This window comes from Cyprinodon tularosa, unplaced genomic scaffold (assembly GCF_016077235.1).
Source record: "Cyprinodon tularosa strain WSP-4 unplaced genomic scaffold, ASM1607723v1 ctg90, whole genome shotgun sequence".
NCBI lineage: Eukaryota > Metazoa > Chordata > Actinopteri > Cyprinodontiformes > Cyprinodontidae > Cyprinodon > Cyprinodon tularosa.
Window position 1 is genome coordinate 814525 of NW_024039674.1, and position 15246 is coordinate 829770.

A 15246-nucleotide genomic window follows, 5' to 3' on the forward strand; every position below is an offset into this window, starting at 1 on the left:
TTTCTTTCTTTCTTTCTTTCTTTCTTTCTTTCTTTCTTTCTTTCTTTCTTTCTTTCTTTCTTTCTTTCTTTCTTTCTTTCTTTCTTTCTTTCTTTCTTTCTTTCTTTCTTTCTTTCTTTCTTTCTTTCTTTCTTTCTTTCTTTCTTTCTTTCTTTCTTTCTTTCTTTCTTTGCTGTTTGACTCCACATATTCTAGATAATTATAATAATATCAAATAGAAGTAGAAAACTAAGTGTATTTCAAATATATATTTTTGAATTTCCTTTTGTTTTGTCTTTCTTTTTTAAATGAGCCTCTGGAAAAAAAGGGTTCTGTTGGAAACACTGACTCACTCAATACAGGGTCTACATGCCTGCATTATGATCTTACTGTCTTTCTCCACTGAGATATCAGGTTGCTTCAGATGTTTAGACTGTGCATCTGTTGCCCTGTAATTTTAGGACAGCCCTTAACCATGTTGTCTTCCAGTTCAACCATTCTTCCCTCTCACTAATTCATCACAAACATTAACCCTACAGACTTTTTTTTTTTTTTACACAGCCTTAAGTTTGCCTTGTCAGGCTTATTTTTAGCTCAAGCTTATTTATAGAAGTGCTTATATTTAGTCCAAACCACCTGTGTAATTGAACTGTGTGTGTTTGTTTTCCATGCCCAAATTCCAGCAAGGCGTGCGGGGATCCAGTGCTGCGTGTGGACCACAAGGTGGAGGGATGGAGTCTAGATAACCAGTGATGTTTCTCTGAAGTCACACACACACAACCTCAACTCTCCTGTGTGAGTGCTGTGTGAAACAGTAGGAGGACTTTTTTGTCAGAGTCGTCTAGATGCAGCAGCAGCAGCATCTAGAGGATTAAGATGTGTATACACATCATGCCCTAGTACTTCTTTGCAAACAGGCCTTTATTTCTATGCTTTTAAAGAGACTATTATAATTATTATTACATTTTCTTTTTCTTTTTGGCTTTGTTAGGACATGTACTGTAGCTCACAACAGTTGTCATTTTTTCAATGTCTGAAATAGAGAACTGTGTTAAAAGAGAGAGTGACTCAGTATTGGAATAAGAGCTAATGGTTACAAACTTTACAGTTTTACTTTTTAAAACTTTTTCGTGAACATCATTTTTCAGAGTCTAAATATAAATTGATATTCAACATAAAACATAAATATGCAGATATTTAAGCTTTTTATGTTTGAAAAAACAGGACTATATATTTATATAATTAAAAGAGGTAATTAGAATTGAAAAAAAGGCTGACACTATTTGTTATAGACAATAACACTAAGTGTTATAGGCAATCGCTATCTTTCCTGTAAGGTTAGGTTACTTCCTTTATCCCTGTTTGTGTTGAACCGTGATAAACAATATTTGGGATGAAATGCGTCAATTTATCTTTTACTTAGAGGGAAAATATCACACATGTTGTGTTTACTTTTGATGTTCCATTTATTTCCCACAATATGTATGTAAATGTGCACCAACTCACCTGTAGGAAGCTCCTTGAAGAACCTTTCAAAGTCAACTTAAAGCATACATGATGACATATTGGCTTACGGAGTATTTATTCATTATGAAATATTAGAGGTAAAAGGAGGGGAGATGACTTCCTTAACTGCGACACCACATTTCAGATTTCAATGAAGGAATAGCATTATGATAGCTTAAGGCTCCAAAAAAATTATTGCATGATTCAATTTCAATTCAATTCTGTTTATTTATATATTATATAATGCCAGTTCACATCACATTTCATCTCAAGGCAGTTGACAGAGACAATTCAATCAGATCATTCATTCAGATTGGTTTAAAGTTTTCACTCTAATTAAAAGCAGATTATATTGACCCTTTTAAGGCTCCAAAATGTTATGACTGAGACAGATGATGCTCTTTCAGCCGTACAACTGTTTATAAAAGGGACAATGGTTAAAATAAAAGTCAAACCATGTGTTAGAGTAATTGCCATAACTCTCTTTTTTAAGTCTAAGTAAATTTGATCTCTTTTAGTATGATTAAAGTATAGTCCTAACTGCAGAATATGTCTTCTTTTGGTAACAAAGGATCCATCTGCTGTGCTGCTCTTTGTTGAACAGCCGCAGCATCACCTTAAAAAATCCATTTCAACCATCTTTACCTGCTCTGCATTTTAATTAAATTATTTTTTTTTAAACAAAGTAAAATACCTGTTCAAATTCTCAGTCATCCTGGTCACAAAAAAAGAAAAACAAAACAGACTTAATGCGAAGTCAGTTCGACTTTAACTCAGTTTTTCTGAAACTACTGTATTTTGACATCTAGCAGACGGTCTGTAATTCCAGTGGGCAATTCCAGCTCCAGAGGACTGGTATCCTGCCACTTTTAGATGTGTGCTTGGTGCAACACACCTGTATCAAGTAATTAGGTGATTAAAATGACTCTGGAGAATTCAACAGCATAATGAGGGGTTGAATCAGACATTTGAATCAGTTTTTTTAAAATGATGCAGAATAGCGTCCTTCAGAAACTGGAATTGCCTGCCACTGCAGTAGAGCAATCTGTGGTCGGAGCACTGATGTCCGGTTGACTCCAATTTAAGCCTGTTTTGTTGAAAATAAAGTGATGCAAACTCAAGATCCGTCTACCAAAACATGTTGTTTACAAAGCAAGAGCAAAACTAATTAAAGACATTCATGACTAATGATTAAACATCCTTCTTTTTATTTTGGGAAAAAAAAAAAAACTTCCTCTCAGACTATGGCCATTCTTTCAGTAAATTAGCAGAGACTCAGCAGATGTGGACTACACATTGTTGCATCATTATTTACTCGGGGAGGTCAGACAGACCTGGAAAACTGAAACACTGGAGTTCTGGCAGCATCTGTTGTTAAAAAGTTTTCATTTAAAAAAAGCAAACCACTGCTCCAGACAAGTTTCCAAATGTGAAGTCACTCTTCATTTACAAGAACCCGCAAACAATGAATCCATGTGAGATATAGTCTGTTTTATTTGCTCAAAGATTTGGTAATATTTTGCTCATTATTGTTTTATTGCTAATTTTGCTCCAGGTACTTCACAACTGGTGAATTAGGTAATAAGTTAAGTAAAGTCAAAGCTGATTCCCTACAGACCAATACAGAGATTGTTCCCTTATCATCACCTGACCAAGAGTTCAGAATAGTACTCCCTATGAGATTGCTCACAGATCTTACTATAGATTCAAATGCTTTTACTCTTCACCCTCTGCTTTTTTACCTGCAAGACCAAATGGGCTGTGCATGCATTCCCTTCATTCCTAAACAAAATCCAAACAGAGTTAATTATTGTGGACTTCAGGAAAATGTCTATCCATGAGAAATCCATGGGTCCTCCTGGAGATGGTATTGAACTTCCTCCTTTTTTGGAGTCTACATCACAGAGGATCTATATTTGATGGGAACAAAGCAGAGCTGGTGAAGAATGGCAAACAGAGATTCCAGTTTTTAAGAATCCTCAGGAAAAACAAACAAACAAACCAATTAATCAAAACATCCCTGATCGTGTGCTTTAATTATTTGCTATAGTTTTTTAAAAGCAACATTGTTGTTGCCTTTATGTGATTTCCTGGTACACTAATACACAGATCACTGAGTTGCATTAAAAGCAATTGTGGAGTAAGATGCAGAAGTCTGTTCTGTAACCAAAGGGTCACCGGGTTCATTGCTTGCTCTGTTCATCTCCTTCATTGTATCTTTGGGCAAGACCCCTCGCCTGCATTGCCGGTCAGAAGGCCTGGTGGGGCCTGTCATGGAGGAAGTTTTGATTTCAGAGGTGTGTGCTGAACTTATATATAAGTTCAGCATAATTTCTAATAGATCTGTGTTTGTTTCGTCTACTTTCTCCTGCATCTCTGCTGTTCCTCTCCGGACAAAACATATGGATTCATGACATGACATGACATTTTGGGTGCAACAATCCATGTAGATTAGAAACACATGGTCTTACAATTATTATGAGCTTGGTGATATAAAATCACATTCGTAGATCGTACTTTTTTTTCATGATAATAACAATATATAACAATAGTATGTTTTACCGTATTTATCAGCATTTTTAATAAAACACATATACTTTACAAGGTTATTGAGAGCTTTATAATGCGGTGGAGGTGTTTTAGGAGGTGCAACACACACTGAAAAAAGTGAAACAAAGCTGTTTTTCATTTAATGTGTTTGTTTTCTTTCCAATGAAAAAATAGTTTGCTCAATTAAACTAAACTTTCTTAGTTATGTTTATGGTTGAATCTATTTTTTTTACTTTACTATAACGTAAACTGACAGCAAGGCACCAAACTGATTTTTTTTATTTTAGGCAGTCTTTTTATTAGATTGAGCAATTTGCGCATGCAAATTCTTTAAAAGTTCTGGCGGCAATTGTACTTCCGCCTCAGCCTCCACCAGATGTCGTGCTGAAGAGAAAAATATCAGGCATTTTGCGCAACATTAAGGTAAGTCATTACGATTTTTAAAGATGACTGGGCGTAAACCTTATTCCCATAGGCGGATCTACTGGGGTGGCATAGGGTGGCAAATGCCACCCTAAATGACAGCCTTGCCACCCCAGCTGCCACCCCAGTTGGCGGTAGGGGTGGCGAGGCTTATAAATTATGGATCATTTGAGAATTACGACCGCTAATTTCTAATGTCGGACTGCAGTGAATGCAGCACGAAATGACGCGAGAGCGACTGAGAATGATTGTTTTGAAAATCGAATGGGGCAAAGCGAGGGAGCCAGGGGTGATGGGGAGAGGAGACACGGGATGAAACAGGTAAAAATTGATTAACTATCTATAGAGAAATGAAATTATAATGAAAGCACAATGTTGCTAGCATAGCTGCAAGGCTGATTTTGAGATGATAAAAATCAGGTTGCAGAACGTTATTTCTCTATCTATGATGTTAGTTAGGCCTGACGTTTCAGCCTCATAAAGACATATTTGCGGTCAACTTTGACAGAAAAGAGACTGTTAAGTTTGGTTGTACTCAAATCAAAACGCACAAAGGCATTGGATCTAAATACATTTGTGAAGCGTTTTGCTGAGCAACATGGAAATCGCAGCATTCACCTGTTATAGTCATGCTAACTTTATGTTTGCTCTCTGGTGAGCCTTTGCAGAGCTGCTACATTTTGTTTTGGCACCTGAGAAAATCTGATATTTTCTTTAATAAAACCAAAAGTGTTAAAAGTTAAAAATGTGATACTGGTGTAAATCCTGCTTAATATGAAGCAGTGTTGTTGTTTCTTTTTTGTATATATAGTATGAAACTATCCAGAAATGATCCGTATGAACCTACTCACAAGCAAAATGTATTTTTATGTTGCTTCTTTTCAGATTTGTGGAGATTTTGATGTAACATACAGAACCCGCCTTTTTGTTGATTTGTTGATACAGCAGTATGGAGGACCAACTCTGCCATATTTAAAAATAAATACAGAAATAAATAAATGCTCAATAAATAAATAAGCATACAATTAATTGCCACCAAAAATACAAACAACAAATAAATGTAAGTAGAAATTAAATTATACAGCTAGTCATAAAGGTATATAACTCTTTTTATTTCTTTGCCTTTTTAATATTTACCCTATTTTTTTTGTCATTTATTATCTTCAACTTCATTTTTTAATGACTTATATTTTTAAGTATTTATTTATGTGCATGTTATGATATTTTTGTCTGTTTTATTCTTCCTTTGTATTTTTTTACCCTAGTTATTTCTTCGCCGCTATTTCTTTCTGCCTGCCCTTTTTACATTTCTGCCTGCCATTATAATATAATTTCTAATTACATTTATTTGTTGATTGTATTTTTGGTGGCAATTAATTGTATGCTTATTTATTTATTGAGCATTTATTTATTTCTGTATTTATTTTTAAATATGGCAGAGTTGGTCCTCCATATACAGCTCTATCTACAGCAGATCTACATGCATGAAATGTCCCCTTTCATGTTGCCGTAACTGCTGTATGTCAAGTTACTGAGGAACAAATGGGGTAAATGTGTGTTCAGAGTAAACATTACATAGATGTCCAGTACCTTGTTTGGGGCCTTGACCCATTTATTTCTATTGTGTAGTTTTGCTCACTTTAGTCCAGCTCAGTCCATAGATCTCTGATGGGAAACTTTTTCTTTCTATAGTTTCTTCTTGTGCAAATGCTGCAAAGCTGCCTCTCTGACAGTCAATCTCACACATCTGTGACTCAGCACCTGTGTCTTACCTTAATACCTTTCCTATCATAAGGCCCCTCTAGAAGTAGTGTTATCATTCTTCTATCTCCTATTAAGTGAGATCACATTGTACGATGTATTATTAATATGAACTGTTTCACATGAAACACTAGTACTGTACATACTATTCTCACCAAACTGTGATAACTGTGATTAAATTCAGTGTAAACAAATGCCATATGTTGCCACCCCTAAAAAATTCCTGCCCCCCTCTTGCCACCCCATAAATATTTTTCTAGATCCGCCCCTGCTTATTCCCCAGACAAGATTTGTGTGAGTCTGTGCTTTTGTGGGCAATTAATTGCTCTGCTAGCATTAGCGCTGGAGGGGAGAGGGTTCGCTGTCGTTGGAGAGGCCGAGAAGAGGTTTTATGGGTCACCGGAGCTGCAGTACACCCTTGAGTTTGTGCAAAAAGTCCTGATGGAGCTTGGTGGGAAAAAGATGTCCCCAAAAATTCATAGGCATTAATACCCAGCTTTACAGCCAAGAGTAGGCATACAGTAGTTGAGTTCCACTGTCTGGCCTGATTTTAATGGCATTTCTACAACCAAAACGTTGTACCTTTGTACCTGAGTTTGTTGTTTGGTCACTGTTTAAATGTTTAGTGAGAAAAAAATATGCCTAAATGCTGTTTGAATGGTTGAGATGTTGAAAAAAATCTTACTTCAGCAATAAAATTTTGTATTGAAAAGCAATGGCTTCTGAGTGTAAATAAAAAAAATCAGGTCTATAAATATTACATTACGATGACTTTAAATTTTTATTTGAGACAACTTAAAAAAATAGTTTGCTCCCGTATTCAAAAGTTGTTTGAATGAATTTAAAATATTCAGGTTGAACCAAGTATATTATTTACATTCAGTAATAAAACCAATGTATTTATTTTGATTTAGTAAAATCTGAAATAATTGCTTTGGTTCAACCTTCAGAAATTAATTTACATGAAGTTAAATATTTCAGGTCAAATCAAATGGATTATTTATATTGCATGAAACTACAATATTAGTTTTGATCGATTACATCAATTTTTTTAAATAGAGCCAATGTTTCATTTTTTTCAGTGCAGTTCTTTGAATGAAACTTGCACTTTGACTTTTAAAGAAGTCTCTAATGTCGCTATTTCTTTTTCAGACATCCTTGCTGTGATTCTAATAACCAAACACACATACACACACACATTGCATTGATTCAAAGATTTGTGTAAATTAAAACATCTGATATTACAACCCCTGTAGATTACATGACCCAAGAGAACAAAAAATGTCCAAGATAAATTAGCAGATTCTCTCAACGTTGTCTTTGCAGACCGACGTTCTTCTCCAAGACTGTAACTCCTCGACCTGTTTAAGATATTTTAAAAATCCAAAATGTACCAGAAAGTAGAGATAAAGGCTTACAACATAACAATTCTAATTGTGGTAGCGCGTAGGACTTCAGCAGCGCTGTGACCATCCAATCACAGAGCCGATTAAGTAGCGCATCAGTTGTTTGTAAAGTGAGCCTCTCGGGAGTGACAGCGACGGCAGCTAATCACACAAGAAAAAACGAAGGTCTACTCAGGAGCTTGTGGATGGTCTAAACTCAGGGAAGCAGGCTTGCTTGAGCTGCGGTTTTCCGCTTGGTCCTAGTGCTCGACGAATGTTTGCGTACTTTAGCATAACACTGTTTTTGGACAGTAAAAAGTGCAGGGGACCAAAACAGACTTTTGAAACAGTGCAGGGGGCTTGTCCCCTGTCTTCCCCCCCAAATTACATCCGTGTTTGTACAGCAGCCTCGCTTCTGTCAGTGTGCCCCAGGGCAGCTGTGGCTCCAGTGTAGCTGCCACCATTGTGTGATTAACTGAATGTTGTCTAGAGCACTTGACAACTCCCTTGACTTTAAAAGATGCAATATAAATTCAGACCTCTTACAATTAAAACAAAGACTAACAGACAGAGGGGCAGAGTCATGAGAATACTTTCATCTTACATTGTAAAATATTGTATTTTTGTAGGCAATAGTAGTGCTTATGGAACAACCATTATTATTCATTTCCAGGCCAAATTTTATTATTCTATTTTAATCTAAAGAAACCTCTTCCTATAAGACTAGGACATGATTCAGCATTGTTTCTCATAAAAAGAGAACATTGGCATGTAGGTGGCGCAGGAGTTAGCGTGCACCCATGTACAGAAGCGGCCGACCAGGGTTCATATCTGGCCTGTGGTCCTTTGCCGCATGTCTCCCCCCTCTTTCATACCCCCTTTACTGTCAGCCTACTGTCAGAAAAATGAGACACTAGTACCGTAAAATCTCAGGAAAAAAAAAAGAGAAAATTTTGGGGGGCACGGATGGTGACACTTAGGGTTAGACCCACATATGGAGGCTTTAGTCCAGTTGACACTTGTCCCAGGTTTAAATCCTGAACCAGGGGCCTTTGCTGAATTTCTTCTCCATTCCCTTCATGTCCTCTGTTAAATGAAGGCTTCTAGTGCCACACAATCTTGGTGAATTTTAAAGATAGTTTTTATCCACCAGCAAAATTGTCTTGCCCTAAACATTTACGATTGCAGACAAAATAACCTAAGTTTGTGCTGCTCATCATGGTGACAGAAGCTTTCATCATTCTGTTGACCACAAGTCTGGCATGTCTGGTATTTATTATGAGACATAACAATCTCAAAGTATTTTTGTTGTTGCGAGAAAAAAGAAGCTGAGTCATTAAAACTGCTGCTACAGTTTGTTTTCATCTTTGCCTTTAGTTCTCGGTTCTGTTCAATGTTAAAAGTCATAAACTCCTCACTTAAAAATTCTCTTCCCTGGATGCTTATTCTTAATTTTTATTGCTAATGAATCACTTTTGAAATAAAGTTTTTAGGTTTTAGTTTTTAATAGAGTGACTAAAAAAAGCAGAACCAAAACAGAAGATTTCGAGTATATTTTAAACACCTAAATAAAAATCTAAAAGTTAATGGTTATATAGTATTATATAACTATAGTAATATTTATAATTATAGTAATATAGTTCAGAAAGGAAGTCAAGAAGTTAGTTCAATAATTTACTTCTGTTTTGCAGTTTTTAAAAGCAGAGCTACATGCAGGCCTCCATGCCACAATTACAGTGAGCAATAGGAGCCTCAAGAAAGTGCACTAATTCAAATCTCCATACATTTTCATTAGGCTGAGGTTTTGTATTAGAGATCCTTTTCCATTAAACTTATGTAATTTTGAAAATTTCAGTTTCATCTACCTGAAGAAAACTTTTTAGTGACATTAAAATTTTTCAGATGCACCTAAAATATATGTCAAAGACTGCGTTTTAGTTTTAATTTTCAGAACTGGATGCAGCTCAGTATGCCATGTATTTACTATAGCATCAGGATTTTCGATCAAGAAACTGATGTGTGATTTGAGGTAAAAGCACACACATTGAAATCAGAATTATTAGGTGGAGTAAATTAGATATCAAAATGAATTGGAATCAGAATTATTAAGTTGGAATAAATTAGATATCAACATGATCACACACTAAACATTTAGCGACATTTTGCTGCATATGCAATGACAAACGTGTTCCAAATAAATCACACTTTATGATGGAGCCATGCTGTTTTGTTCCTGTCCTGTTTGTTGGATAATTTCCACATCTACCTTTTAAACTATTTTATTTGAATAAGCTGCTTTCTTAACAGTTTATTTAAACCTTGCAGTGAGTTTTTTTATCTGTTGCAATGCATTGTGGGTAACATAGATTGCTGTAACTTGAATAGAAGAGTTATCTTAAGAAACTGTAGAAGTATTTTCAAAAGCATTATGATACTTCAGTGTTTTATACCTCTGCTTCTTCCATGTTGTTATTTTCCCTAGTTTTTCCATTGTAGTTCATTTCTTTGTAGATTAGGGTCTCAGTTATTTCTTTTTTTTTTTTTTTATTATTGTTATCGCCAAATTTGGATTTTATTCTGTTCTGGTTCATTGCCCACTTTTCCTCAGCTCTTGTCCTTCATTATTCTGCTAGGGCTGCAGCTAACAATTATTTTGCAAAATGATTAATCTTTTGATTACTTCTTTGATTTAATTGATTAAGATTCGGCTAACCAAAGGCTTCTTAAAGAGGAATTTTTGCACAATTAAACCAGGTGAAACTTAATCTTTTCCACTTGAGGAGTTCTGGAAAGAGAGTATTGAAGAATGAAAAAGTTTTTTTTACCTTAAATACAAAATGTTTATATATATATATATATATATATATATATATATATATATATATATATATATATATATATATATATATATATATTTTTTTTTTTTTTACAATCTTAATATAATTCCGGCTTATGGTGGGTTGCTCTGTCAGCTAAAGGCATGTTCAACGATTAATCGATTACTAAATTAGTTGACAATCATTTTTAATAATCAATTAATCATGATTAATACTATTAATTGTTTCAGCCCTATCTATCACCCTTCTCCAATTGATTTTTTCCCCTCTGTTTTGCTTGCTGTTTCACCACCCTGCCCTTAGCATTTTCCCCCTGTCCTTTCGTAGCTCTGGATCTTTCTGTTTGTAAGTCTGTCCACTTCCTTTTATGTTTCCTGTTGTCCTCTTATGCCAAGCTGTAAGTTGCATTTTGTTATTATTAAAATATCCTTCAATGCATCCTTTTGTTCTGGTTTGCCTTCATTTGATCCATCTGCTAACTAAACATGGCAGTGGAGCCTGATAACAAAAACATCTGCCTCCCATTCTACTTTAGAAACTGCTTAAATATACACCAAAAGTTTGGAATTTCAGCCTGGATTTATCTGGAAGCCAATAAAAAGAAGCTAAAATTAGACAAACAGAATCTCTGTTTCAAAGTCTGATGAAAACTCCCATTGCAGCATGTTGAATACATTTGAGAAAGTGTTCCAGCTTTTCTTAGCTTTGTCTGATAGATTTATTTCTATTACATGGTTGTGCTTTTCTGAACAATAAATTCTAATTGAACTAATTCGCTGTTTTATTGCACTAAATAATGGCTATTTTGGATTCCCTTGCAAGAGATTTTTAAAGCTCAATGGGATCTTCCTGGTGAAGTAAAGCCTTGATAGTAAAAATCATCCCCCAGAACAAAGCTGATATGGACATACGGTATATTAACGCAATATATATAAAAGAAAATATCTGCTGTCATTTTAACTATCATATCATACGAAATTATTGTGTCATCATCTGAAATGTTTTAAATCTGAATTTATTTCTAAAGAGAACTAAATTTTTAATTATATATAAATGTAACATATTATTATATAACCTATAAAACCTATTAAAGGTACTAATATAAAGATTTTCTTTAAACATTAGCTTGTTAAATTGATTTGTACATGAGAAACACCCAGATTTTTTTCTTAAAAAAAAAAAAATCAACTAACAAAATGACAATAGAGAATATCAAAAAACCTGGGTTAGTCTTTAAAGTTTTCTGAATGCATATGAGCAGTAGTTGCCATTGTGACAGATAGCCAAAGTAAACATTAGCTTTCATTTCTATTCTAATTGACCAGTCATAAATCCACTTTATTTTAATGTCATAATTAAAAGTGTTTTATAAAACAATATATTTGTCAAAATCTACAAAACCTATTAATATTTCATTGTGTGGCTATTCAATTTCAGGGAAATCTTCTGAGCATGTAGTGAAGGAATGCAAAGTGCATCAAGAGGGTGTGGCCTAAAAATCCAAACAGGAAGGTGTGTACATTATATGCTCTACATGCATATGAGAAAAAGATATAATCAGGTTTTAATCCTTTTATTATACTTTATTCTACTTATTTTACTGGCAGCTGATTTTTTTTTTCCTGTTTTTAATGGAAGGGTATGTACATTTTCAAACATAACTGTTTATCTAAAATCCCTTTTAAATTGTAAATTCTCAGTTTATTTCCATTTGCTCTCATTCCTGTTTATTTCCATAAACTCAAAAGCAAAATTTCCAACATGGATAATTCAAACAAAGAGTTTTTAAGCCTTTTCAGACAAAGATGTTTTGGATGAAAATAGGTCGTCTTTTGAAGAGGTGGATTGACGAAACAAGTTTGTGTTAAATATGAGCATCGTCACTGAGGAAATCCTGCGCAACATCACAGGCTCTCTACTGATGTTTTGAATGAGTTATAAAAATGTGGAATACGCAGATCAAGGTTACATCTGGTTGTTTGACGTTGATGTGTCCTTCCCGCTCTGAGCTTTGGTTTCTGAACAAGAATTTAAATCAGTCTCAGGTGATTAGAGAGAATAAAGATGCAGCCAAATAAACATGGCCTACTCAAACTGTTCACAAAAAATTCTACATGTGAAAGAAATTGAAAAGTATTCCTATACAAATCATTATCCCTATGTTGTTGATATTTGTTTGTGGATATATATATATATATATATTTATATATATATATATATATATATATATATGTAACATGAAAAACAAGCACAACCTAAAGGTTTAGATGTTTTTTTTTTTTTTTATAATTAGTGATTTGATAAATTGATTATAGCAGAATCAGCTATAAATCTTACAACATGTCATGTAAAATAAAGAATATGAAGTCCATTTTCTGGCTGCTCTGGTGGAGCTTGAGTGAACCTTATTATCTGAGCTCATCTGTTTTCCGTCATTGCATTTTTGGAGTACATTAGAGAACGTCATCATCTGATTTCTGCCGGGATGTGTGCTGCTTCCCATTCACTCGCGATGATGCAGAAGCAGCTTAACGTTAAACAGTTAACAGTATTTGGTTTGAAAAAACTACAACTGATCATCTCCAGGAAGCTATTTCTTCACTATTCAGTTAAGCATAAAATTTTTTAATTTGTAGATTTTGCTAAATGCATTGATTGAACGCTTGATAATCTTTCTTTAACATTTTAAAAAGTTGATTAAATTTAGAATCATTGATTTATTAAATTCTAAAACTTTTAGGTTAGTATAAAAACAAGTCTTATCAATACAAGTTAATGGACACAGGAAACCAAACGCCTTTGACGTTGATAACACTTTAATCTTAGAGTCCACGATAAATGCTTTAATAAACAACATTCATAAAGTACAGAAATAACATTTAAAGCTTTTGTCAGCCAAAATATGGGGAAACAAACAACCCTTCTAGTCAGATTTTTCAAAAAAATAAACATAAATATAGACAGTAATTGAAGACCTAAGAAGAAACAGGCAACAATCTTCATCTTACTTTATTTGGGGGTTTGTGAATAATTGAGCAATTCCAATTTTTTTGCCTTATGACAAAGCCTGCAGTTGTTGTTTTTTTTAAATACCTCACCAACAGACATCATTCTCTCTCCAATTTGCTCTTACTCAGCTTTAATCTCTTAGCCCATACTTAAAGATAAAAAGGAACTGTCTGCCTTAAGCTTTTCTCCTTTCACACATTCCTTTGAGTCTGTTATACAATTGATGGTCAATGATTTATTGTAATTTACTGACTCATGAGTCTATTGGATGGAAATAATATATACCAGCTGTAGCATAGTTAGGTGGGTGTGATAAGGATGACAATATATATATGTTTTCATCTAAAAAAGAAGGATTTAGGATATACTTACATTATTTAATAAAAAATTAAACTTTATGTTTATAGCATTGAATCCCAATAATTTATCGGAGAATCTTATCTGGCCATGCGGCGGGGCAGAGTAACCCAGAGCTGAAATGGTTTATCTCACCTGTTGAAAGTGTTCAATTTAAAACAGAACAATAAAAACAATGATGGGTTGCTTTCTGGAATTTTCAAAGTCAAACATTTCTCCTCATTGCTTTATTCTACTTTATCGGCAAGTAAACATCTGCAGGATCTTTTCCTTGCACAGCTGAATGACAGCCCACAGCAACAATTACAGGTAAGAGCAGTAGCACTGTACTACACTCTGTAGGAATTAACAAATTTACACCTTTTATAATATGCTTTTAAAAACAGTTTAGGGTAAAACTTCCCAAAAGCGTTATTAATTGAAAATGTGCATTCGGTTTGTGCATACAATAATGCCCAATACATAAAATAATTAGTACTGTGTGTATTTCAGTGGTATTTGTAAATGTACATATACATAGAAAAAAAAACTAGCATGTATGGATTTGTTGTACAGTATCATAACTAGATTTTCTGTTTAGAACATTTATGACAAAAAAAAAAAAGGAAATAGCATAGATCACAAATCCATCTGCACTTTTTGGCACCCTTGGTAAGAATAAGAAAAAGTTTTTTAAAAAATCCTTGTTTCCAATGGTCTATTTTCACAGCCATCTCCAAATATATTACAAATATAATGTGATATTTTTATTTTTTATTTTTAGCACAATCAGAATAGCCTAAATGCTTTAATGTGAGGAGAATATATTAAGGTATACTAGCTAAAAACCCGATGAAAAAAATCCATCAAGTCTACTATTAATTATAGTGGAAGATCTGTGATGTTTTGGAACAATTTTTCCTCTAGAAGTTCTTGGATCATTGTTTGAGTTCCATATTTTTTTTAGAGAGTATGACATTAAATAAAACGATCACCAAAACAACACCAAAGTAGAAGTAGAGGAAGATTAACGTTCAGTGCAAGATACTGCATGTTATAATATGTACTGTATAATCCCAAATTTTGGAATGAGTTCCATGACTGATTGTAAATGCTTAAAAATTGAAACAGCAATCCACCTCCTCTGTCCAGTGATGTTCTTTGAACATCAAAGATGTTAAAAAAACGGGTCCTTAACCCCTTTTTCTAACCATCTGTCCTCTCTGTCCAAAATTGGAGCATTTTGATCTTCAAAGGTGTGTCTTTTGTTCTTGAGATGCAAATGTGCTGCTGAATCTTGTCCAGAGTTACAGACTCTCCTCTTGCTGTACCATGTGTTCATCTAGCTGTTTTGGTTTCTCCAATATAGGAGGCTGTACAGTCCACACTAGATCGCATTAACCATGCTTCTCAGCTTTGGTTTGGGTGTTCTGTCTTTAGGATGAACCAGTCTTTAAGTG